Source organism: Lactuca virosa, chromosome 6, assembly GCF_052849685.1.
Source record: "Lactuca virosa cultivar CGN04683 chromosome 6, Lactuca_virosa_CGN04683_v6, whole genome shotgun sequence".
NCBI lineage: Eukaryota > Viridiplantae > Streptophyta > Magnoliopsida > Asterales > Asteraceae > Lactuca > Lactuca virosa.
Genome location: NC_136431.1, coordinates 30,157,487 through 30,184,517, shown reverse-complemented (window position 1 = coordinate 30,184,517; position 27,031 = coordinate 30,157,487).

Genomic DNA, 27,031 nt, shown 5'->3' with positions numbered 1-27,031 from the left:
AAATTGAACTTCAAATCAAGTTACCAGTACGACGCATCCGAAGTGATAATGGAACCGAGTTTACTAATCATCTCCTGAATAGTTTCTTGGTTTCTAAGGGCATCACTCACAACTTCTCAGCTCCTTACACACCGCAACAAAATGGGGTGGTAGAGCGAAGGAACCGTACTCTCGTAGAAGCTGCCAGATCTATGCTCAACTTCGCACACCTTCCTCTCTACTACTGGGCCGAAGCAGTGGCCACGACTTGTTTTGTACAGAACCGAAGCATTGTGTGCAAACGTCTCAGCAAAACACCATATGAGGGCCTTAACAACCGCAAGCCAAATGTTCGATTATTTCATATATCGGGTGCAGATGCTTCGTAATCAACAACAGAGATCACCTCAACAAATTCGCACCGAAGTCTGATGAAGGCATCTTCCTTGGCTACTCCACTAACAAAGTTGCTTGTAGGGTTCTCATTAGACGAACAAGGCTGATAATTGAAAGCTTCGATGTGAAATTTGATGACTATCACATCCACAACACTGCTCCATCCAATGAAACCACAGCAATCCTAGAAAGTGATATTCCTGCCTCTTCGGGTCCACTCAATCTAATCGAAGTAAACTATGATGATCTCTTTGACCCTGTAGAAACAGCCAAGTTATCCGAAGTTCTTGTGTCCCCGGAAGCTCAACAGCAGCATGCTGACGTATCTGGTCCTACACCGTCCGCTGAAGTATCACTAAATACTTCCACCTCGCCGGTTGAGGGGGGAAACTCAACTCCAGACCATACAACAACCATCGAGGTTCCAGTACTAGAAGATGCAGCTCCAATCCCTATCCGCACAGACGTTCAACCATCAAATGTTTCTTCAGACTCGGATGATGAAATCATAGAGAACATTGACACAAGAACAGACTCAAGGATTATCACACTCCCATCCACAATCCAGGGGGAACCCTCTCAGGTTCAAAAGGAACTCCCGTCTGCAATCCAGGGGGAACCTTCTCCATCTGCCCAAGAAAACTCTGAACCCACCTTCCCAGTTCAAGACAATTCAGCAGGATGTTCTCAAGTCCAGGGGGAACTGCCATCTCCAGCCGTAGAATCTTCAGATATTGAAGATGTTCCCTCTACCGCAACTGCTGATTATTTCCAACCCCGTCTACACGTATGGACGAAGGACCACCCACCAGGTCAAATCATTGGCAACCCATCCGCAGGTATCCAGACTCGATCTTCCAAGGATTTATCTAATCATTGTCACTACGCAACATTTATGTCCTCGGTCGAGCCTCGAACGATCAAAGAAGCATTACTAGAACCAGGAGCTAGAAGAATTCAAAAGAAACAAAGTATGGAAGCTCGTTCCGAAGCCGCAAGGTCACACCATTGTTGACACTAGATGGGTGTACAAGTATAAGTTGGATGAATCCGGTGCGGTCGTCACAAACAAGGCAAGGCTAGTTGCCAAGGGATATAATCAACTTGAAGGCATTGACTATGATGAAACGTATGCTCCGGTAGCACGAATAGAAGCCATCCGAATCTTCTTAGCATACGCAGCTCACAAGAACATCAAGGTTCATCAAATGGATGTGAAAAGTGCTTTTCTCAATGGTGAATTAAAAGAGGAGGTTTATCTTCAGTAACCTTCGGGCTTTGAAAGTCTTGAATTCCTAGATCACTGCTACAAGCTTGAAAATGCAGTCTACAGTCTAAAGCTAGCCCCAAGAGCGTGGTACGAGACTCTCTCTGAATTTATTTTCTCGTCCGGATACAAAAGAGGAGTGATTGATCCCACTTTATTTAGAGAAGCAAATGGTGATCACCTTATGCTTGTACAAATATATGTAGATGATATCATCTTTGGTTCAACTGATCAAAATACGGTGAATGATTTTGCTAAGCTCATGACCAACAAGTTCCAAATGAGCATGAATAGAGAGATTAAGTTCTTTCTAGGACTTCAAGTGAAAAAAGTTCATCAAGGGATATTCATTCATCAAGAGAAATACACCACTGAACTGTTAAAGAAATATTCAATGGACAACTGTTCTTCGGCTAAGGACCCCATGGCCTTCGGATATAAGATATCTGCTGATCCCTCTGGCGAATCAGTGGATCACAAGACATATCGAGGTATCATTGGCTCATTGATGTACCTCACCGCAAGCCGACCAGACATTGTTTTTGCAACAGGTGTATGCGCAAGGTACCAGGCTGACCCAAAAGTGTCACACATGACCGCAGCCAAACAGATTCTAACATCGTAATTTTTCAAGACTCTTGGTTTATTGTAACATCGTAATTTTTCAAACAGATTTTTCATTTTAAAACCACATACTTTTCATAACATTTTGTATAGAAATCTCGTTTATTCATTTTACAAGCACAACTCCATTAATTATCCAGGATCCTCAAAATATAACTCTTTCTCTGGTGTGTACAATCAAGCCGGTGCCTTCCCGCGATCCTCGGAGATACCTGAAACACATAACACATAACACGATAAGCACGAAGCTTAGTGAGTTCCCCAAAATACCACATACAGCACATACGCCACTCGAGGCTATAAATCGGTACGACCCTCCGGTCGATGTCTCTCAGCGGGACCCTCCAGTCCCGTAGCTCGTTGGACCCTCCGGTCCGGTCTAGCTCGTTGGACCCTCCGGTCCGGTCTGAATCGTTGGACCCTCCGGTCCGGTCTACTCGAGGACCCTCTGGCCTCGTAAGTCGTTGGACCCTCCGGTCCGGTCTATATAACACATAGCATACATATATCATAATGCACATAATCTCAACATATAACACATAAGACCCTCCGGTCTGCACATAGATACATCTCTAGGTAATGTATAGTGAGAAGACTCACCTCGCATGATGTCGGATACCTTCTCGTGCTCGATAACCCGACCTGGCCTCCTCCTATCAAAATGATAACATCTATAATAAAAATCCTCTCATGTTCTCATCCCTAATAATGGGTAGAAGACCATTCTACCCCTCTCTGACCTCTTTTGAATCAGCTTGACCAAAACCCCAAGGTCAACTGAAGTCAACTCTAGTCAACGGTCAGACTTTGACCAGACTCGTCGAGTGCACTCGAGTGACTCGGCGAGTCCATACGTGTCCTCTGAATCCTCAAAAAGCCTCACTCGACTCGTCGAGTTAACCTTTCACTCGCCGGGTTACCACTGGTCACGAACCGCGGGGCAACCCGACTCGACTCGTCGAGTCCCCATATGGACTCGGCGAGTTCCCTCCATGGCAACACTCAAAAGACCTTCTGAGGTCAGATCTGTTTCTCTAACTTATAGATCTGACCTTCTTACACCCAATAATCACGTAAAGGTTCAATCTTTAAGCTCATGCAACACTCTTATGCCCTTATATGAAGAAATAGCTCCTAAAATGGCAACCTAGATCCATAACCCCAAAGAGACTGCATAAAGCTGGAAGATTGGGACTCTCTGGACCTCTTAAGGTCCAGATCTAAAGCTTATTCCACGTTGGGACCCCATATGCATCATATACAATCCAAGAAAGGGTAAAGAAAACCCTAGATTCAAGGATTTTACACAAAACAGAAAGAAGGGGCGAAATACTACCTCAAAATGGAGATCATTGCTTAGATGTCTCAGAATAACAACCTCCTTTGGTCCTTCAAGTTGAATCCCTTCACTTCATTTGAAAAACCACACCAAAACTACTTGATTTCATCACAAGAACTCTTCCTTGGCTCCAATGGCGATTTAGGGTTTCTCACAGGAGATATGAGGCGCACCCAAGGTCATAAGTTCCTTTAAATAGGCTCCAACCCCGGAACTTAGGGTTTTCTCTGCCCAGTGCCTACTCGGCGAGTCCATCCTCGGACTCGTCGAGTCCGCTCATTAAACCCACACGGTCAATCTCGACTCGACTCGGCGAGTTGGTCCCCCAACTCGTCGAGTCCCTCCTTAAAGCTCAATATTAACATACACAATAATGTCCCTGAAAATCCGGATGTTACAATTCTCCACCACTTGAATTAGATTTCGCCCTCGAAATCGCTCCTCCACAACATATAGATCTAATCCAATAACCAAACAGGACCAGCGAAAGGGTCTCATACCACACAACTATCTTCCTCTCTGGACACTTGAATTCTAACAGGAACTCCTCCCTGGAAAAGGACAGACCCATCTGCCACTACGCTACCCCTCCTGACTCTCAAGAGTCTGGAAACTCTAGTATCTCGATACACAGCCAGACCGCTCTCTTCAAGTGTCACCTCGTTATTCGCTCCTCGAATAATAAACCCCGATAGCTCACTGCACCTCTGATTCTCTGGTGGGGACCGCTAAAAACAAGTCCATGCCCAAAACTGGCTACCGATCACTCGTCCCAGACATAATAAAGGACCCAGATCATATACCAAGGAATGGAAGGATCACATCACACCAGGGACTCATCCACTCACTGCAATCAAATCCATCTGAAAAATGAATCCTCAACACCCTGACCTCAAAACAGATAATGATCATGCTTGTTCTGAAGCGTCCTCCGACATCTAACAAACATAAACCTCAGCTCCCCTCTCAAAACTGAGCACCGGGTCCTCACCCGACCCAGCAGCTGAACCTCTAAAGGTTACCCCTTGCATGTCCGAAAACGTCTCGTCTACTTCCTTTCTACAACCACTATCTCGGCCCAGTGTGACACACACCAGTCACGGAGTTCGCTGTACCTCAAGCGAATACTGAATTCGACTCACTCTCGATCTCTGTCGTCCACTACTCATTAGTTCCATGCGTTTCACGGTTTTCTCATACCAACGAATTGACCCACTCCGGTCCAAGACACCATATGGAACAATACCCCCTTCCAAATGAAATGCATCTCTGAATCTGGAATCTCATTATGTCTAGTCGATACACCACTCGAATCGAACTCAACTCGAGAGTCTGATCCGACATAGAATTGGAACCACTCGTCCCAATGAACCACTCAACTCATGAGTCATGACCCGCAACTCATGCGTTCTTCACTTATCCACTTCCCTTTGGTTGCGTCAACCATTACTCAATTCAGAATATAACAACTCCTGACAATTATGGAGATCCCAGTCTCACCCCTGATTCGACCACCAGGCTCCCACAAAACTCAAATATTAGGGCTTCCCAAGCCCAAAACTCCTCTATCTCACGCTCTGATCAGAGAGTACTTCGTCGCAACATTCTCTTGCTGACTAGTGGGTACTACGGCTCCCCGCAGTATCACAACAACCTCTCACTGAATAGTGAGTACTACGGCTCCCCGCAGCATCACAACAACCTCTCACTGAATAGTGAGTACTACGGCTCCCCGCAGCATCACCACAACCTTTCACTGAATAGTGAGTACTACGGCTCCCCGTAGCATTACCACAACCTATCACTGAATAGTGAGTACTACGGCTCCCCGTAGCATCACCACAACCTCTCACTGAATAGTGAGTACTACGGCTCCTCGTAGCATCACCACAACCTCCCACTGAATAGTGAGTACTACGGCTCTTCGTAGCATCACCACAACCTCTCACTGAATAGTGAGTACTACGGCTCCCCGTAGCATCACCACAACCTCTCACTGAATCATTGAAACTGCAGCTCCCCGCAGTCTTACCGCACTTACTCTTACCACTTCACAATCTCATCCTCAGGTTGACACCACACTGTGATCATTAACTCATGCTCTGCGGCCCAGCATAGATAGGTACACACACACCCCTCCAGGCTAAGCATCACTACTTCGGACGACCACCTTTGTGACAAAACCTTTTTTTCTCGCTGCAATTCACATTATCAAATAAATCCATTGATGTCAATTAGCTGAAGGGCCCCCACCGGAACCATAGACACTCGGTACACCACTCGTCATCTCCAACTCAAAACTCAAAATAATCCGAGAATTAGGACATTAAACTCGGATACCCCGGAATACCGTCACAACGCCTCGCAGTGTCTTGACTCTACCACTGATCTCATACTCATGGCATCATATTCAGATACCGCATTGCTTCCTCGGAATCTCACAAGCGGTCTTTCTCTCGTGCCACTTGTATCCCCAGAATACTCCTTCTCCCAAATTAAAACACGGGGGAATTGCCAACGACTCCGAACACGAAGATGACAATCCGAAACTTCCTCCTCTATTGCTCAAAACTCATGCAAGAATACTCATAACGACCCTCAAGTTGGTTGCCCAATCAACTTCTTCCCTTCCCATACTGCATATAATAGCCCATACTCTGAACCAGAATTCCTCAACCGCCGAACTAACCTCACAAGCCAACCACCTCGAATTCACCATTTTAACCTTGAAGGATTCCTAACCACCACAAGATCTCCGACCAACGGCCACTTGCTGTGGAGACACTCATCCTTTTTCAAACACGTACCACATGCACTATCTCACTCTGCACCTCTCCTTGACCACTAATAACCCTGGTTTCAGGAATCCGCACCGCATGCCATCTCTATCCAGTTCCCTAACCGCTCTCGAACAAATATCTGATCTCCTCAAAAATACCCGGTTCTCCCCCACTCAGGGTTCGAACCATCACCAATTGATTCGCCAACCATCTAACTCACAGACTGTTTTTACCAATAACATCGCACCTACTCTTGGAAGGTGATATGCAATGCTCGATGATCTCCCCGATGGAGGTCAAGCAATTCCAAATACCCCGAATCTCCGATGAAATCCTCAGAAACTTCTCATCATGACTACCTCTAGTCATTCAGAATCTGGTACCATCCTACTACCGGACATCTCAACTGTCCAGTCGTAACCCTGACTCTCAGTCTGAAAATAACGAACTAACATATTCCTCATCCTCGACTCTTCAACCAACGTTCCATCATGTGGGTTGTAATAAGAGTGGAGTCCTCATTACCACACTCGATACTCATCATAGACAAAAAGAGCTACAGCCCCAATATCCTCTTCTTTCTCGTCTGCCGCTGCAGCTAATACATGCCCTACTATGCTCACATACGGTGTATCCTTGTCCTTAACCATCTCAGTCCCCGCTGACAACCTGCTCATGCTCTAACATTACCTCTCGGCAGATATACTGCCCAAATACTCTGATGAAAGATCATAACCAAAGCTAACCTACAGGGCTCACCCCCAACCTTGGAAACCGAAAATCTCAATACCTCTCCTGTTTCCCACAGGAACAGAAATAGTACCGCTCAAGTCACAGAAAATGACATTCCCACCATCGGCCGGTCACTCAGCCCAAACAATATTCTCCCATAACGGACCATCCCTACTCATCCCTGAGTCTTGTGACTCCCACTGGCATCTCACCAGCAATCCCTCGGAGCTAACTCGATTTCCCTTTTAAGGGATGCTCCACTAAAACTCGATCATCATGGCCCTCTGGCCCCATATTTTTTTCACATCTGATCTCAGTCTAGACAATCACAACGGAATAACTGGTAGAACCAGTAACACTAACCGCCAAGGGTCATGGTACTCGAACCATGTGGCCACCTCTCGATTAGCCATGAATCATGGTACCCAAACCATGTTATCTCTTCTCAATCCGCTACGAATCATGGTACTCGAACCATGACATCACCTCTCGATTTGCTACAAATCGTGGTACTCGAACCATGAAATCACCTCCTGATCTGCTATAAATCATGGTACTCGAACCATGAAATCACCTCTCGGTCTGCTACAAATCATGATTCTCGAACCATGAAATCACCTCTCGATCTGCTACTTAGATCCTCCGGAATGTTCCCTGTATCGAGTATGGGTCCTCTGCTTTCAGTAGTACGGGCCCATACTACCTGCCACATCTACCCATAATTTCTGCACGGACCATCCCCGAGTTCCTAAGTAGTTGCTCAGCCTTTTCGATCACCAATCCTGTCACGTGTGTTCGCTCCTCTGCGAAATGCTCTACCCTGTCAGCATACTCATCTGACTAGGGTCACCCTTTCCTAGGCTCTTCCTAGGTTCTCACACTTCTCCGCCATCAGCTGCTGAAGAACTCCTTATGATGCCAGTCATCTACCTCTTGAATATCTTCATATTCACTTAGTAGGTGACTCCCATCATCAAGAGTTCCACAAAGCACGAAGCAAGCAACATTCGGGCATCGAATAATCTCTACCAACATGTAAAACCACTCTAGGTTATTACCCACTTGCTCTCCTCATACTCAAGGGATATCACCGAACTCAAGCAACTTTACCCCAGGCGGGCATCTGACTACTCTCTCAGTAGGATCCTCAAATGTTCATCTAGGTATCTCTCATAGATTACTCCTCTACTCAGATCCCTCTCTAAAAGGATTCCTGCTGGATACTCATACTCAGCACATACTCGAGGCACATCACATATAATAGCAACTCCTAGGCTAAGGTATCACAAATCAGGCCATTCTAGCCCTAAAGTATGAAATACCTAGCCTATCTCTAGCATGCATAGCATATCACATAATATCTCATAACACATAATGTAAGGGTATTTTGGGAAATCACTGTTCGGGCGCTGGCTGATCGTACACACTGCTCCGTTCTGATTTTCTCAAAAATCTTTTACTCTTTTTAGAAAAATTGTTTCTTTTATGAAAAATTTTCCTCAAATCCTCAGTTTGAGTTCAGATACGCCCGAAGGTGCAGCCGAATCCCTCAAACCAAGTCTCTGATACCAACTTGTAACACCGTAATTTTTCAAACAGATTTTTCATTTTAAAACCACATACTTTTCATAACATTTTGTATAGAAATCTCGTTTATTCATTTTACAAACACAACTCCATTAATTATCCAGGATCCTCAAAATATAACTCTTTCTCTGGTGTGTACAATCAAGTCGGTGCCTTCCCGCCATCCTCGGAGATACCTGAAACACATAACACATAACACGATAAGCACGAAGCTTAGTGAGTTCCCCAAAATACTAGATACAGCACATACGGCACTCGAGGCTATAAATCGGTACGACCCTCCGGTCGATGTGTCTCAGCGGGACCCTCCAGTCCCGTAGCTCGTTGGACCCTCCGGTCCGGTCTAGCTCGTTGGACCCTCCGGTCCGGTCTGAATCGTTGGACCCTCCGGTCCGGTCTACTCGATGACCCTCTGGCCTCGTAAGTCGTTGGACCCTCTGGTCCGGTCTATATAACACATAGCATACATATATCATAATGCACATAATCTCAACATATAACACATAAGACCCTCCGGTATGCACATAGATACCACTCTAGGTAATGTATAGTGAGAAGACTCACCTCGCATGATGTCGGATACCTTCTCGTGCTCGATAACCCGACCTAGCCTCCTCCTATCAAAATGATAACATCTCTAATAAAAATACTCTCATGTTCTCATCCCTAATAATGGGTAGAAGACCATTCTACCCCTCTCTGACCTCTCTTGAATCAGCTTGACAAAAACCCTAAGGTCAACTGAAGTCAACTCTAGTCAACGGTCAGACTTTGACCAGACTCGTCGAGTGCACTCGAGTGACTCGGCGAGTCCATGCGTGTCCTCTGAATCCTCAAAAAGCCTCACTCGACTCGTCGAGTTAACCTTTCACTCGCCGGGTTACCACTGGTCACGAACCGCGGGGCAACCCGACTCGACTCGGCGAGTTCCCTCCATGGCAACACTCAAAAGACCTTCTGAGGTCAGATCTGTTTCTCTAACTTATAGATCTGACCTTCTTACACCCAATAATCATGTAAAGGTTCAATCTTTAAGCTCATGCAACACTCTTATGCCCTTATATGAAGAAATAGCTCCTAAAATGGAAACCTAGATCCATAACCCCAAAGGGACTGCATAAAGCTGGAAGATTGGGACTCTCTGGACCTCTTAAGGTCCAGATCTAAAGCTTATTCCACATTGGGATCTCATATGCATCATATACAATCCAAGAAAGGGTAAAGAAAACCCTAGATTCAAGGATTTTACACAAAACAGAAAGAAGGGGCGAAATACTACCTCAAAATGGAGATCCTTGCTTAGATGTCTCAGAATAACAACCTCCTTTGGTCCTTCAAGCTGAATCCCTTCACTTCATTTGAAAAACCACACCAAAACTACTTGATTTCATCACAAGAACTCTTCCTTGGCTCCAATGGCGATTTAGGGTTTCTCACAGGAGATATGAGGCGCACCCAAGGTCATAAGTTCCTTTAAATAGGCTCCAACCCCGGAACTTAGGGTTTTCTCTGCCCAGTGCCTACTCGGCGAGTCCATCCTCGGACTCGTCGAGTCCGCTCATTAAACCCACGCGGTCAATCTCGACTCGACTCGGCAAGTTGGTCCCTCAACTCGTCGAGTCCCTCCTTAAAGCTCAATATTAACATACACAATAATGTCCCTGAAAATCCGGATGTTACATTTATGGTACCCCACAGGCAATGACTTCAGCCTACAAGCATTCACAGATGTGGATCATGCCGGATGCAGATTTGATCGAAAAAGCACCTCCGGTGGATGTCAATTTCTGGGTGGAAGACTCGTCAGCTGGTCATCAAGGAAACAAAGTTGTGTATCACTGTCTACCGCAGAAGCTGAATATGTGGCCGCAGCTTGCTGTTGTTCACAAGTCTTATGGATGAAAACACAACTCATGGACTATGGATACAGAATGCTGCGGATACCAATTTACTGTGACTCTGAAAGTGCTATAACAATTTCTCACAATCCAATTCAGCACTCCAAGACAAAGCATATTGAACTACGGTATCACTTCATCAAAGACCACATCCTGAAAGGTAACATTGAACTAATCTTTGCCCATACTCATGAAGAGATTGCTGATGTATTCACAGAGGCACTTGAATCTACAAAACTCAACAGTTTCTTACAAATGTTAGGAATGATGAATCCGGACCCACAATTCTTTCTGAATTGATAGGTACCGCAGACCATCCTTGGTGTCTGTTGCGGTCCTAACTGAAGTTACTTATGATAGATGGTTTTGGTATATCCTGTGTACCGCAGTCTATGTACCGCGACCATATATCATATTTATCTCCAGGTGGTCCTTGTTGTTTGTTGTTACTAGTTTTTTTGTTCAAGTGTTCTCCTCAGTTCTTCTACTGCACTCATACATCTGATCCATCCGCAATGACAATTGATCCATCCGCAATGAAGTCTCAATCCACAACCACATTGATAGTTTTCTCAACTGTTTCATTAACTCTTGAATCATGGTGTGCTATTTAATGATTCTTCATTAAATAAGAATCATTAAATAAAAACATTCCTTGAGTAACTGTCCCTTTTCCATTTTTGAATAAACCTTGTGTCAGACATATTTTAGGTATGATGACAAAAAGAACGTTTTTCCATAAACAAATCCTTTTAAACTGTCTCTTCCAATACCCCCAACATGTCCAATCGGTTACACCTTCCCCTTTACCCAACAGATTAAACCCACCCTCACCACACGTTCCTCAGACGTGACATTTTTTTACTGACACTTCATTAAATGCAAACCCTTTTTGGAAAATCTCAAAAACAAATTCAAACCTTTTCCTAATCTGTGGCTGAGATTTCATCTTTTAATCAAAGAAAAAAATTACCCAAACGTTTTTACATTATTTCTCTTAAGGTAAAATCATTTACCGTTCCAAAAACCTCACTATAAAACCCCATATTCTTCCCCAAGAAAAGGTTACGCTTTCTGAACATCGAACTTACTCTCCATCTCTCTTGCACCAAGTTTTCTGCAACTTTCTTCAATCTCGCAACAATGGTGAAATCAAACGTTTCGAAGAAACTCTCCAAGGCCTCTGCCTCTACAAACCCAACTGGTTCTGATTCTGCAACAATAAATCAAATGCCTACGATTGCTTCAAGCAATTTTAGGGCTGTGTTCGAAGAGCATTCCTCCTACAATGCTCCAATCAAGCTAATGATCAAGTTCCTGACCAATCACCCCCTATTTGGCCCCTTTGATTCATTCACCGACGTTGTTCCTCTTTCAACCTTGTTCAAATGTGTTTTTTCTATTTACAGACCCCTCGAAAATCTTCAAGAGATGCATCTTAATCTTGTGAACGATTCGTTGGTCATCCTAAACAAAGAAAAATTCCTCACTGCCATCAACTTGCTTGTTCATCCTTCAACCAAGGTTTTCACTCCAAGCATGGCGGACATCCTTTCTGCCCTCTACCAGATGGGTTATCAGAAAAAGATCAAAGGCATAGGCGAATTCAAGAAGAACCAACTGCCTGCGGTGTGGCAATTCGTCTGCCACTTTGTCATCCGCAGTTTATCAGGCCGAATCGAAGGCACTGATAATATGTGTCTCAAACTGCTCGAGTTGGTGTGGAGTATCTTCACTGGCCATGATGTCAACTACGGTCAGATTGTATGGGATGACTTCTTGCAGTACATTCCCAAAGAAAGTCCAAGAGAGAACCCTACTAAACTCACTTTCGCTAGGTTCTGGTCCCTTTGCATCTCAGATTTCCATGCGGATGCGGGACTTAGCATGGGCAACGACACCAACTCTTCATCACCAAGGATCTGAAAAGGTACAATCCCTCTACTAATCAATATATTTTTGGACCCATCAGACGACTACCAGTCCATATTCTATCTTCCCTTGGTCTTGAGACTGCTGATGTCACAGACCATATAGAGGCTACGGAAGGTATTAGCCCATACCTTTCTACCCCGCCTCTACAAGCCGCAACCGCACTCACCATCCCGGGCAGTACCACAGTCCCATCTTCTACCACTCTCTCCAATCTTTCTCAAAGAGGAAAGAAGTTAGCCTCAGCCCATCAAGGCCACCGCAACGTCTCCAAGAAACAAAGAACTCCCAAGAAGAAAGATACCCCAAAAAACGCAGATCCCTCAAAGAAAAGAAAGATCATTCAAACTGTGCCCTCAGATGACGAATCCTCTGAAAGTGATTCTGATGAGGATGCACAACCCATCACTATCCTAAAGAAAAGGAAAACCGATCCCACTGGCCAAATACGTGACCAGACTGATACCTCAGCCTCTTAAAAGGCTCCAGTAGTCCTTGGGGTGGCTGCAGACCCATTCAACACCACAATCGAATACCACTCAGACTCAGAAAGTGAGTTTGTTTCATCTCTACGTGGAGACTCACCCCCAGTTCACTCCCAAGGGGATGGAACTGGTTCTCGCCCTAAGGTCTCCAGGGCTTCCCGTCTACATTTCTTTTCCCCTGAGGAGTTGAACTCCATACTTTTGTCTGTAACCCAAACACTACAAATACCTTCCCAACCGCAGGGCAATTCTTCAGCCCTTGCCAGAACTGAGCCGAGGCCAGACTTGACCACGGGTCAAGGAGACCGAGGAAGCTCAGGAAAGCCTACTCTGCTTACATCTATTACAGGTGGTTAGGCACGGTGAGCACCAATGTGCAAGGATCCGTGGACCCGAGGGACACCTCGATGCGATTCCAAGGATTTGATGGAGATGAATCGAATGATTCCTGGTTTCACTACACTCCAGTGTCTGAATCTGACATCAAGAAATATGCCACTTTCCGTAGGGCATTTCAAGTAAGGAAGGACCAGCAAGTCAAGAAACTTCAACAAAAGCAGCAGGAGATACAATCCGTAGCTAAGTACTGGGCGGACGCAATCAACAACGCCAATACCGTAACCACCATTCTGAAAGTACAAGAGTGGATGATCGAAATGGCTGAGACGATTTGCAAGGCTCAGTCCAATCATGGTGGTGAAGGTACAACCAAGGTACCTCCAGTTCAAACTCCAACTCCATCTGCTCGAGATTCTCAAGAAGAAGGAACCGTAGTCAAAGTTAGCTCAGCTCCCACATTCGGCTTCGACGATTTTGATCTAAATGAGGTAAATCAACCTAACCCTTCTGATGATGATCTGATGATTTTTGATGAAGAAAAAGAATCGAGTGGTTCTCACCACTCAACCTCCAAGCCAAAAGCAAAGAAGAAGAAGAAGAAGAATGCGGTGACCAGAAAGGAATTCCTCAGTCTGCAAGCTAAAGTCGACCAAATTCTCGCTGCGGTAAAACCCACTCAACCGCAACCAGAAGACATTCCAGGCCCGCAATCATTAATCGAAAGAATTGAGAGACTGGAAACTCGAGAAAGACTGGCTGTTGAGCGTATTTCTCTCAAAGTTGAAATGGGAATCAGATCCCTGGACAAAAGTCGCCAAGCTGATCATAAGCAATTCATGGCTGCTGCAGAGCACCTCATATCTGAGGTATCCGCAATTAAGGCAGATTTACAAACAGCCATTGCCGACCAGTCCACTCACTCTCAAAAGCTGATAGCTGAGACTCACACTGCTTACGAGTCCACTATCTCAGTCCTTCAATCCACTATCAACAGACTCCAACGCTCTCTCTCTCTTCCAATTTTCATGGCCCGGAGATTCTTTAACTCACAAGGGACATTCATAGACTCCTCTTCAACACTACCATCCCAGACAATCAGCAACTGGCTGATATACTTAAAGCTCAATTCCAGGAGGTATGTGCCAAAGTTGATGGTCTCAAACAATGGCTTGAGGAAGCTTCGGTGTTGCATTCCTCAAGAGGGGGAAGTGATGAAGAAGACCATCATTCCAACAGCATTTCCCATCATCAAAGTCCCCCCCATCATAACTGAAAAAATTCCCTCATCGCAACCATCTCTTCATCAATCACCACCGCATCAATCTCCACCGCAAAAGGAGATCACTCAAAAAGATCCCTCTCCTGAGCGACCAGAGACCCCTCCCCACTTCAAAAATCTTGCTTCAAACATGTCATCCGAACACTCAAATGACTCCCCCGCAACACAATAAAAGAAAAAATACTGGAAAGTAGCCAAGTTCGCGGAGCTCATTTGGAGAGAAAACGGATTCGACATTACTATGGATGAATCCTTAGTAAATTCCTGGATCAATCCCCACCACAGACTCCTAGATGATGACTACAAACCTTACCTTACCTATGCTGAACCTCCTTCGGATGGTTACTGGGATGTTCCAATCTCCCCAAATGCCAAATACTTCACCGTTTTTGAGCCATTTGACCGTAACCTACCTGACCACAAAAGACTGCCCATGGAATTCGAAAGACTTAATCGATTCTATGCCAAACATGCTTCCTCCATAGAGAAAATCTGGTCTAATGATAGACCATCCGCAGTCAAGAACTACAAGCCCCGGAAGTTCATGAAAGCTGACTTCATCCAATACACTCTCACAAGAAGGAATCAGGACTATGTCCGCACCCAGGCTGACTTCCCATGCATGAACCCTGAAGAAGTCTTTCTGATAGCCAAGGTGTTCCAGAACAAATCAGAAAAGCACCCGAAGATGAAGATAACACTTGAGAGGGCAAGTATTTTCTTGAGAGAAATTGTATGTGACTTTGCCAAAATTGATACAGACATTCACCCTGTTCTAGCCACAAAGTTTGATCTTCCACCACTTGATCCCGCACCCATGATTACTGAAGGATTCCAAGAAAGATCCCTAGGTGCAACAAACTTCCCAGATCTTGGAGTCATCTTCAAACGGAAACTCAATGATACCAAGTATTTCATTCCGATGACTGCCATGAACCGCCTCACAAGAAAGTAGATTGAAGTTTGTCGAACCGCAGTTGAAAAGTCAAAACACACAACTGCCGAAGTCAAGTTTGAAATATTGAGAAGGATCACTTGGTTAGAAAATGTCAGGAAATTTTGGTGGATACTGATCAAGTTTCTAAAACTTGATAACTGTAGAGAAGTTCGAGGTCACTTAGGGGGAAGTTGTTGAATCATAAAAGTGACCCTCTTGAACTTCAGCTACCGCAGCCCTCAAGAAACCGCAGTCATATCTCCCTCAGCAACCGCACCCGCAATCATCATCAACCGCAATCACTCTTACTTACTAGATTACTTTACTTTATCTTTTTTATTGTAACTCTCTATTGTCCAGTATGCCTTGCATGGCTACTCTTAGAGATGTGATCCAGTGTAATCCTTGAGACTCTATAAATAGAGCTCAACCTTTCTTATTCAATATCAATCTGATTACGCATCTAAAATTTCTCTATCTTATGTCTTCACTCTCTTATTCTCAAAGTTCACTTGAATACAACTAAATACTATCTCTCTCCGGAGCAAGTCATTCGTGACTTAATCACTAAGTTCGATCTCACTTACTAACTTGGTCTGAATGCATTCCATGTTATGAATCAACTTATGTGTATACTTGATATATCACCTGCTGTCATTTACATTTCCTTAAATTTCTACAACTAACTCTCTAACTATCTAACTCGTTAACTTATTATTATTGTTGAGCTTTTAGATCCTTTGAGATAAACTATTCCGCAACTATACTTGTTCTAACGTTTGTTCAAGTGTCTCAAGTTTTTCTCTCAACATATTTATACTTTATCATGAACATGCATGAGTTCTTAAGAATTAAAATACTTTATGGACTTAGGGTTTGTTTGTATTGCACTTTGTTGGCATACAAACGGATAAAGTAATAGACTTTATCCATTGGAAAGTTTGAGGAGCTAACTTTCTGTGTTAAGAGCTTAATGATATTTTTAGACATCAGATGGCTACGCTGAAAGTAGATTTCTCTACACTAAGCGTAATGTTGACTTCTCTATGCTGTCTGGAGCTCTACGCTAAGCGTAGGTTAGCGTACACGCTGAGTGTAGGTCAACTAAAGGTTGACTGTTTACTTTTTGATCAGTTTGACTTTTGGTCAACTGAGTTAGTTTTAGCCTTAGAAGTGCAAAATGATCTTTTGTTCCTTGAAGGTTTAGTTATGAACCAAGACGCATTGAGTTGTTGCTATTACCTTAATTATTAATTAGGATTTCATTGTGGATATGTTTAGCATGAGAAGTTCTAGTATCAACAACTCGAGTGTATGGTTGTCTTGTCTGTAGATTGAGGTAAGTCTTCTCACTATACTATGTAGTTTGCTAGATTGTCTCTATGACTCTTGCATGAAAGACTACGGTTGGATCACAACACATGTATGAAAGACTATAGTTGGATCACAACAGTTGAATAAAAGATTGTGGTTTGATGAGACAATGAATCAACTATTGAACGAATTAGAGTGTAAATTCAAAGTAGAATTGAAAGATTTGAACACCGATGTAAATATGATCTGTTTGGCTCTATTACGCTTTAGCAAATTTTACAGAGTACAATGAATATTCTGTAAAGACTTTGTTACTAAGACACTAGTAACCACTCCTATTTATAGAAGAGAAAAGCGTACAAAAAATATACTAAGGACTAAACATGAAGCTTCGAATATTATGTCCTAGTAAAATACATTACAAAAATGTTCGAAGACCCTAAATACAAACTTCGACTATTACAACATTTCGACCCTAACAATCTCCCCCTTTGTAATCAAAGTCGAAGTCTTCAGTTTGTATGTAGAGTAATGGAGTACAGCAAAACTCTTCGAACCTCAGTATACCAAGAAATAATTTTCTTCAATTCCTTCTTGTCTCCTTCATTGTTCTTTTTGCAGTGGTTCATACGAACAATCAAGTTCGTATATTGAGATGTAGAATATCTCTCCACTTCGCTAGCTTGGAACAAAAACCGCTTCGCTTTTCCAGCTTTATCCTTTCCAGCAAAAACTATTCCAAATGGCTTTAAACATATTTCTCCATCAGCATATTTCTTTAACTCAGTCTGAGTCAACGAAGGAGCCATTGGAACTTTTACTTCCATTCCCTTTGCAGTAGCCAACTCCACATCAGTCAGTGCTAGGCACTCATAATAATTCTCAATGAAGATTTTGATGTGAGCAACTCCAAGTTTGAATTCCTCTGGATCTGTGTTTTGCAGAAAAGAAAAGGATTTGTCTTTCAGAAGCAATGCCACTTGTATAAGGTGATACAAGTTCATCAGAGGAAAATCTGCAATAGTGAATTCGCATGTTTTTCCATTTGCCCTGGCCACAACATATTTAACATTTTAAACAATGTTTTCAAAGACCACATCCTTTTTCATGCTTATCACCTTCTTGATCTTGATCAGTGACCAAACATCCTCAGGGGCTTTGCCAAGTACTGCATGAAAACGAATTTTCATATGAGTCCCTTCATCTTTTTCTTTGAAATTCCCTTCAGCTTTGAACTGAGGCATGATGAACATCATCTCATTTATAGGGAAATCCAACTGGCATGCATCAGTGTTTGTAACCACATAACTCTGTTTTGGCTGCTTATCAAATGAGTACATGTGATTAAAGGCAACCAAGGCTTCGATTGTTTCATAGTTGTAATGTTTTGCTGGATCACCTTTATTCATGCCCTTCGGATCACCAGCCCTCTGAGTCATGATGCTTTGAATAAGCCTCATTTTCTCGAGTTCAGCTTCAGCTTCAGCCTTCTTTTCTTCTTTAGATTTTTCAACCAGAATTGATTTTCCTTTGTCTTTCGAAGCAGATTTTTCAGTTACGTCTTTTAGCTTCGAACCACTTCCACCAGATTCCAAAGGTTTACCAATTACAATTCCTTTCGAAATTGTTCTTGTAATTGGTAATGTTGTTACGATTGTTGAGGTCACTGGTTGAGCAGACACAATTACTGGTTTTGTTGAAGGGATGCTAGATGAAAATACCTTGCCCACCACTTTCGCTTCTTCTTCTGTTGACTTCCTTTCTCCCCCTTGCACCCCTGTGAAAACAGGAGGGGCAATAGTTGTGGGAAGAAGACTGGATATGCGAAATAGTGGAGCAAGTTGCTTGTTAAGTATGGCTTCGAACTGCACAAACTTCTGGGATAAAAATTCTGGAGTAATCAACGGTGACGAAACCGGTTTCGTTGAGATCTCCTTCAACTCCTTTAACAACTTGATCACACCTTCAAAATTTTCACTTACAGACTTGGAGATTTGAGTTATTTGAGGACTCAAACCTTCGTATAGCTTGACAAATCGAGTGACAGCATCACAAATGATATCGACCTTCTGATTCAAGGACGCATAATCATGTTGAACAGATATAATTTCCTTTTTCATGTCTTCACGAAGTTCGTGAATTTGGGAGTTAACATCCTCCCTCACTTTCTTGACTTCCTGAACAAAAAGAACATGTTGTTCTTTTGTTATGCTTCGCAGATCCTTAACTTCTCCCATAAAATCAGATCTGAGAGTTTTAACACGAAGCTCAGAATTCTTATCTGTGTAATCAACCTTTTCTAAAATAACAGACTCTGAGGCTTTTATCATTCCAGAAACTTTGTTGATTACTCTTGATTCAAACATCTTGAGCATAGAATCAACCTCCAAACTTGAAATAGATTAACCTCCGCCAAGATCAGCTTGGGATTGAATGATGGAGTTCAACTTTTGATTAAGAATTTTGTATTGCTTCATTGTCATTAACATATGATTAGGAAATTCTTCTTCTTCATCATGAAACTTTAGGTCTTCGAATGTTCCACCAAACCCTTCATTATCAGTTTCAGTGGGTGAAGATGGTTTGGGTGTATCAGTGGATTGAGAGGAAAAAATGGAAGTAATTGGTTGATCGATGATATGTTCAAAGGTTGGTGAAACAGTGGTTGATGTGAGAGGAATAGTAGATATTGGTGTAACAGAAACCAATGATTCGAAAGGAGTAGAGATAATTGGACCTTGATCTGCATCTTTCGAACCACCTTCACCCATGTTGACATTTGCATCCGTATCAGATATGTGTGCAGGGATGCCTGAAGTTCGAACCTCCTCAAAAATTGACTTGGCAATCGAAACTTCGGGTGGTATGATAACAGTCTTCTCAGGAATGGAACTTGTACAACACATGCAATTGGGGTTGGTCCAATGGATATCCTACCGCAAAGGATTCCTCACCCCGGTTTAACAAAGATCGACTGTATGTCCCTCCGGACCGAGAATTGCATTTCCCAGTCAATGACAAGACCTTTCCCGAAGATATCAGGACACACTTCGGTAGACTTCATAATCTAAGTAATAACTGTGTCATAGAGGAAATCGTGCCTAAGGTTTCAGGTCACACAAGTGATCAGACTCCTATCTGTGGCACAATTTATCCAAATTCTCAGACCTCATCAGTTGTTGATGAAGAAATTATCATAGAGAGTCCCGAAGTCTCACAGGACTTCCCATCTCTGCCCTCAGACCGCAGTGTCTCTCACGGTAGTCATGAACCACAACAGTCCCACAAAAGTCCCACTGAAGTCCCAACTCAGACTTACTCTGCGGTAGTCAAATCATCCTTACCGCAGTCCTCAATAAAAGGCTCTGTGACTCTTCAGCCAATTCATCATGAATTACCCATTAAAAACTTTGAAGTGGGTCAATGCTCTCAAATCCCTGAATCTTCAAGTTCGGATGAATCAAGCCCTCGTTTTCAAAAAATTTCAAAGGATTCTAGGAAACCGCATCTGAACACCAATGACTGCGGTTCTCCAAAAACTTTAGCAAAAAAGGCTTTCAAAGAGGAAATTCGATCCCGAGGCACAAATCGACAAAACTTTTCTAAAAACAAAAGACATATCATATTTCCAAAATCTAAGAGTCCAGAAAAGTTTGTTTTCTCTCACTATTTTTCAAAAATCTCTCCCATCAAGAAAACATGCAAAAAGGAATGTACAGTTTCAACAGTCATTCCTAAGTCATCTGATACAACCCAAAAGAGTGTAAGGTCTTTTCGAAGCAATGTTTTTCAAATCTATTCCTCAGATGATCCAAAATGGAAGGGTATCTTACCCACTCCATTACTTTTAAAGTCACATCAAAATTTTAACAAGTGGAAGGGCATTTTACCAAATCCAACGAAAAGGTCCAGAGACTCTACACGTGCTAAATCTTTTTCGAAACAAACTTTTTCAAAATCCAACAGCACCAATGTCAGAAATCACCAACCTCGGACCAGTCACAAGTCGACTTCATCATTTAGACCGCTGACCAAACCAAGTGTCAGAACAAAAGACAAAGTTTCAGCATGTCAATGTCAATGTAGGTGTCAGAAACCTCGTAACTTTTCCAAAAAACGCAACACTCCAAAAACTCACAAACACCCAGGACTAGGATTAAAAGTTGACACGAAACCAGTGCCTGCAACCTCGGTTCATGCATCATTCAGAAACTCTTCCTTTGTCCCAGGCTCCAAACTAGTTTGGATGCCTAAACTAACCGTGTAATTCTCAGGCCTTGTGCAAGGAGGAACAAGAAAACGAATGGTTAATCGACAATGCCTGCTCCTTGCACATGACCGGAAGGTTAGAATACCTTCGGGATTTCAGGCCAATTTGCAACGGTGGAAATGTCACATTCGGCAACAATGCGAATGGGATAATCCGAGGTTATGGTGTTCTTACTACGGGAAACTTCTCTATTCAAAAGGTTGCTTATGTAGAAGGCCTTAAACACAATCTCATCAGTGTTGGTCAACTATGTAAGGCAGGCCACCGAGTTGAATTCGATGATCAATTTTGCTATGTAATGACAAGTGATAGGAGCACATGTCTGATCAAGTCCCGATCCGAAGGTACTATGTATCCTCTGGACGTATCTCTGATCATAGGCAAACCGCAGTTATGCTTCCTATCCAAAGCAGTGTCCGAAGTCAGCTGGCTATGGCACCGCAAGCTAGCTCATCTCAACTTCAGATACATCAACAATTTGGTCACCGGAGAACTAGTCAGAGGTCTTCCAATTCTCAAGTTCAGCAATGATACTCTCTGTCCTGCATGTGAATGTGGAAAGCAATCCAAAGCAAGTCACCCCATGGTGATTGACTCCTCAATTTCTGAACCATTGGAACTATTACACATTGATCTTTGCGGTCCATCTACCGTAGCCAGTCTTCATCACAAGAAATACATACTGGTTATAGTTGATGACTTCACACGTTTCACCTGGGTCTTCTTCTTAAGACTCAAATCAGAAACTCCGCAGATCTTGATCAATTTCATCAAGGAAATTGAACTTCAAATCAAGTTACCAGTACGACGCATCCGAAGTGATAATGGAACCGAGTTTACTAATCATCTCCTGAATAGTTTCTTGGTTTCTAAGGGCATCACTCACAACTTCTCAGCTCCTTACACACCGCAACAAAATGGGGTGGTAAAGCGAAGGAACCGTACTCTCGTAGAAGCTGCCAGATCTATGCTCAACTTCGCACACCTTCCTCTCTACTACTGGGCCGAAGCAGTGGCCACGACTTGTTTTGTACAGAACCGAAGCATTGTGTGCAAACGTCTCAGCAAAACACCATATGAGGGCCTTAACAACCGCAAGCCAAATGTTCGATTATTTCATATATCGGGTGCAAATGCTTCGTAATCAACAACAGAGATCACCTCAACAAATTCGCACCGAAGTCTGATGAAGGCATCTTCCTTGGCTACTCCACTAACAAAGTTGCTTGTAGGGTTCTCATTAGACGAACAAGGCTGATAATTGAAAGCTTCGATGTGAAATTTGATGACTATCACATCCACAACACTGCTCCATCCAATGAAACCACAGCAATCCTAGAAAGTGATATTCCTGCCTCTTCGGGTCCACTCAATCTAATCGAAGTAAACTATGATGATCTCTTTGACCCTGTAGAAACAGCCAAGTTATCCGAAGTTCTTGTGTCCCCGGAAGCTCAACAGCAGCATGCTGACGTATCTGGTCCTACACCGTCCGCTGAAGTATCACTAAATACTTCCACCTCGCCGGTTGAGGGGGGAAACTCAACTCCAGACCATACAACAACCATCGAGGTTCCAGTACTAGAAGATGCAGCTCCAATCCCTATCCGCACAGACGTTCAACCATCAAATGTTTCTTCAGACTCGGATGATGAAATCATAGAGAACATTGACACAAGAACAGACTCAAGGATTATCACACTCCCATCCACAATCCAGGGGGAACCCTCTCAGGTTCAAAAGGAACTCCCGTCTGCAATCCAGGGGGAACCTTCTCCATCTGCCCAAGAAAACTCTGAACCCACCTTCCCAGTTCAAGACAATTCAGCAGGATGTTCTCAAGTCCAGGGGGAACTGCCATCTCCAACCGTAGAATCTTCAGATATTGAAGATGTTCCCTCTACCGCAACTGCTGATTATTTCCAACCCCGTCTACACGTATGGACGAAGGACCACCCACCAGGTCAAATCATTGGCAACCCATCCGCATGTATCCAGACTCGATCTTCCAAGGATTTATCTAATCATTGTCACTACGCAACATTTATGTCCTCGGTCGAGCCCCGAACGATCAAAGAAGCATTACTAGAACCAGACTGGATATCTGCAATGTAAGAAGAGCTAGAAGAATTCAAAAGAAACAAAGTATGGAAGCTCGTTCCGAAGCCGCAAGGTCACACCATTGTTGGCACTAGATGGGTGTACAAGTATAAGTTGGATGAATCCGGTGCGGTCGTCAGAAACAAGGCAAGGCTAGTTGCCAAGGGATATAATCAACTTGAAGGCATTGACTATGATGAAACGTATGCTCCGGTAGCACGAATAGAAGCCATCCGAATCTTCTTAGCATACGCAGCTCACAAGAACATCAAGGTTCATCAAATGGATGTGAAAAGTGCTTTTCTCAATGGTGAATTAAAAGAGGAGGTTTATCTTCAGTAACCTTCGGGCTTTGAAAGTCTTGAATTCCTAGATCACTGCTACAAGCTTGAAAAGGCAGTCTACAGTCTAAAGCTAGCCCTAAGAGCGTGGTACGAGACTCTCTCTGAATTTATTTTCTCGTCCGGATACAAAAGAGGAGTGATTGATCCCACTTTATTTAGAGAAGCAAATGATGATCACCTTATGCTTGTACAAATATATGTAGATGATATCATCTTTGGTTCAACTGATCAAAATATGGTGAATGATTTTGCTAAGCTCATGACCAACAAGTTCCAAATGAGCATGAATAGAGAGATTAAGTTCTTTCTAGGACTTCAAGTGAAAAAAGTTCATCAAGGGATATTCATTCATCAAGAGAAATACACCACTGAACTGTTAAAGAAATATTCAATGGACAACTGTTCTTCGGCTAAGGTCCCCATGGCCTTCGGATATAAGATATCTGCTGATCCCTCTGGCGAATCAGTGGATCACAAGACATATCGAGGTATCATTGGCTCATTGATGTACCTCACCGCAAGCCGACCAGACATTGTTTTTGCAACAGGTGTATGCGCAAGGTACCAGGCTGACCCAAAAGTGTCACACATGACCGCAGCCAAACAGATTCTAAGATACCTGAAAGGAAGCAAGACTCTTGGTTTATTGTAACATCGTAATTTTTCAAACAGATTTTTCATTTTAAAACCACATACTTTTCATAACATTTTTTATAGAAATCTCGTTTATTCATTTTACAAGCACAACTCCATTAATTATCCAGGATCCTCAAAATATAACTCTTTCTCTGGTGTGTACAATCAAGCCGGTGCCTTCCCGCGATCCTCGGAGATACCTGAAACACATAACACATAACACGATAAGCACGAAGCTTAGTGAGTTCCCCAAAATACCACATACAGCACATACGCCACTCGAGGCTATAAATCGGTACGACCCTCCGGTCGATGTCTCTCAGTGGGACCCTCCAGTCCCGTAGCTCGTTGGACCCTCCGGTCCAGTCTGAATCGTTGGACCCTCCGGTCCGGTCTACTCGAGGACCCTCTGGCCTCGTAAGTCGTTGGACCCTCTGGTCCGGTCTATATAACACATAGCATACATATATCATAATGCACATAATCTCAACATATAACACATAAGACCCTCCGGTATGCACATAGATACCACTCTAGGTAATGTATAGTGAGAAGACTCACCTCGCATGATGTCGGATACCTTCTCGTGCTCGATAACCCGACCTGGCCTCCTCCTATCAAAATGATAACATCTCTAATAAAAATACTCTCATGTTCTCATCCCTAATAATGGGTAGAAGACCATTCTACCCCTCTCTGACCTCTCTTGAATCAGCTTGACCAAAACCCTAAGGTCAACTGAAGTCAACTCTAGTCAACGGTCAGACTTTGACCAGACTCGTCGAGTGCACTCGAGTGACTCGGCGAGTCCATGCGTGTCCTCTGAATCCTCAAAAAGCCTCACTCGACTCGACGAGTTAACCTTTCACTCGTCGGGTTACCACTGGTCACGAACCGCGGGGCAACCCGACTCGACTCGTCGAGTCCCCATATGGACTCGGCGAGTTCCCTCCATGGCAACACTCAAAAGACCTTCTGAGGTCAGATCTGTTTCTCTAACTTATAGATCTGACCTTCTTACACCCAATAATCACGTAAAGGTTCAATCTTTAAGCTCATGCAACACTCTTATGCCCTTATATGAAGAAATAGCTCCTAAAATGGAAACCTAGATCCATAACCCCAAAGGGACTGCATAAAGCTGGAAGATTGGGACTCTCTGGACCTCTTAAGGTCCAGATCTAAAGCTTATTCCACATTGGGATCTCATATGCATCATATACAATCCAAGAAAGGGTAAAGAAAACCCTAGATTCAAGGATTTTACACAAAACAGAAAGAAGGGGCGAAATACTACCTCAAAATGGAGATCCTTGCTTAGATGTCTCAGAATAACAACCTCCTTTGGTCCTTCAAGCTGAATCCCTTCACTTCATTTGAAAACCCACACCAAAACTACTTGATTTCATCACAAGAACTCTTCCTTGGCTCCAATGGCGATTTAGGGTTTCTCACAGGAGATATGAGGCGCACCCAAGGTCATAAGTTCCTTTAAATAGGCTCCAACCCCAGAACTTAGGGTTTTCTCTGCCTAGTGCCTACTCGGCGAGTCCATCCTCGGACTCGTCGAGTCCGCTCATTAAACCCACGCGGTCAATCTCGACTCGACTCGGCGAGTTGGTCCCTCAACTCGTCGAGTCCCTCCTTAAAGCTCAATATTAACATACACAATAATGTCCCTGAAAATCCGGATGTTACATTTATGGTACCCCACAGGCAATGACTTCAGCCTACAAGCATTCACAGATGTGGATCATGCCGGATGCAGATTTGATCGAAAAAGCACCTCCGGTGGATGTCAATTTCTGGGTGGAAGACTCGTCAGCTGGTCATCAAGGAAACAAAGTTGTGTATCACTGTCTACCGCAGAAGCTGAATATGTGGCCACAGCTTGCTGTTGTTCACAAGTCTTATGGATGAAAACACAACTCATGGACTATGGATACAGAATGCTACGGATACCAATTTACTGTGACTCTGAAAGTGCTATAGCAATTTCTCACAATCCAATTCAGCACTCCAAGACAAAGCATATTGAACTACGGTATCACTTCATCAAAGACCACATCCTGAAAGGTAACATTGAACTAATCTTTGCCCATACTCATGAAGAGATTGCTGATGTATTCACAGAGGCACTTGACTCTACAAAACTCAACAGTTTCTTACAAATGTTAGGAATGATGAATCCGGACCCACAATTCTTTCTGAATTGATAGGTACCACAGACCATCCTTGGTGTCTGTTGCGGTCCTAACTGAAGTTACTTATGATAGATGGTTTTGGTATATCCTGTGTACCGCAGTCTATGTACTGCGACCATATATCATATTTATCTCCAGGTGGTCCTTGTTGTTTGTTGTTACTAGTTTTTTTGTTCAAGTGTTCTCCTCAGTTCTTCTACTGCACTCATACATCTGATCCATCCGCAATGACAATTGATCCATCCGCAATGAAGTCTCAATCCACAACCACATTGATAGTTTTCTTAACTGTTTCATTAACTCTTGAATCATGGTGTGCTATTTAATGATTCTTCATTAAATAAGAAAATCATTAAATAAAACATTGCTTGAGTAACTGTCCCTTTTCCCTTTTTGAATAAACCTTGTGTCAGACATATTTTAGGTATGATGACAAAAAGAACGTTTTTCCATAAACAAATCCTTTTAAACTGTCTCTTCCAATACCCCCAACATGTCCAATCGGTTACACCTTCCCCTTTACCCAACAGATTAAACCCACCCTCACCACACGTTCCTCAGACGTGACATTTTTTTACTGACACTTCAT